This window comes from Populus euphratica, unplaced genomic scaffold (genome assembly GCF_000495115.2).
Source record: "Populus euphratica unplaced genomic scaffold, PopEup_1.0 scaffold930.1, whole genome shotgun sequence".
In the NCBI taxonomy this organism is placed as follows: Eukaryota; Viridiplantae; Streptophyta; class Magnoliopsida; order Malpighiales; family Salicaceae; genus Populus; species Populus euphratica.
Genome location: NW_011500788.1, coordinates 53870 through 55262, shown reverse-complemented (window position 1 = coordinate 55262; position 1393 = coordinate 53870).

The following is a 1393-nucleotide window of genomic DNA, read 5'->3' as shown; positions in this document are numbered from 1 at the left end:
AGAAGAAGAAGATGAGAACTTTGAGATGGAAAGTTAATGTAAAGATTAAATAATGATAATAACAAATGTCAAGGTTAGAGGATCCACTAATGGTATGTCAAACAAATATAATATAAACTCTTATTATTCAATTGGAAACCACACATAAAGGAGGTTCCAATCAGATTATAAATTGTTAACATGATTACATTAGTTATCTTATTCGATTGATGATAATACTTGTGAATATTGTTAGACATTTATGATTATAACTTATGTTAACAACAAATCAAGATTAGTTATTTAACAAGCAAAGTATTAAAGAGTGAACAAGATAACAAATACAAAACATGTTAGTATCAAACATTAAAGTCCATATCAAGTTTACATTATACTTATTCTCACACCATTAGTGTAACCTTTTCACCTTGACATAATTAACTTAGCTAGACATAATGAAAGAAAGCAAAATAGATAAACAAAATAAGAACATAAAAGTTAACTAAGTAAAGGAAAGGAAATGAAAGGCATAAACTTAATATTAATGAAAACAAAGCATAAAAAATACAAAGAGAGAAAGGAAGAGCATGATCTTGATCTGGAAACCAAGATGCCTAAATGCATGGAAAATGCCTCCTTTTATAGGCCAAAAAGATTGATGTCTTCTCCCAAGTGCAGGGGTGTCGAAGTAATAAAGAACCCGGCAAGACCGGGGTTAAACCATAAGGAGGTTAATTGTATAAATTATAGATGACAATAATGCAATAACAATAATAACAAACAATAACAATAACAACAACAACAACAATAATAATAACAATAATAGTAGAAGTAGTAGTAGTAGTCGTAGTAATAGTACGACTACTGAGTTGATAATTTTGAAATGAAAGATTTTTGTAGCTATTTTTTTAATGAGAAATAACTCCCACATGCTTCAGAATGACAAAGTTTAATGACAATACTTACCTCATTGTTGGGAATGAATTTTTTAAATATTTGATCAGGAAAATATTGAACAAGTAAGGGTCATCCCAATAAAAGTTTTGCACGTCACTCAAAAAATTTCTTTTGTCTTGGGTACTCCAATGAGCAGGCAAATCTCCTAAAGCAAAAAAAAATATTATTTTTATCATACCAAGGCATTGGACTAAGAGAAAGTAAGGATTCATTAGGAAAGTAATCATCGTTTGGTGTGATGTTGGATTTTGAATCTATTGTCACTCTTGACAAAAGATCCGTGTCAATATTTTCGGTGCCTTTTTCATCCATGATTTCTTCTTATGAATAAATCATTTGCAAATCTTCAAATTCATCTAACTCATTTTTACTTAAAGTAGATTCAAGTTGATCATAAACTAATTCCTTAATATGATCTACTTTTTGTGATTCATTATCATCTCTAGGTTGCTTGCAA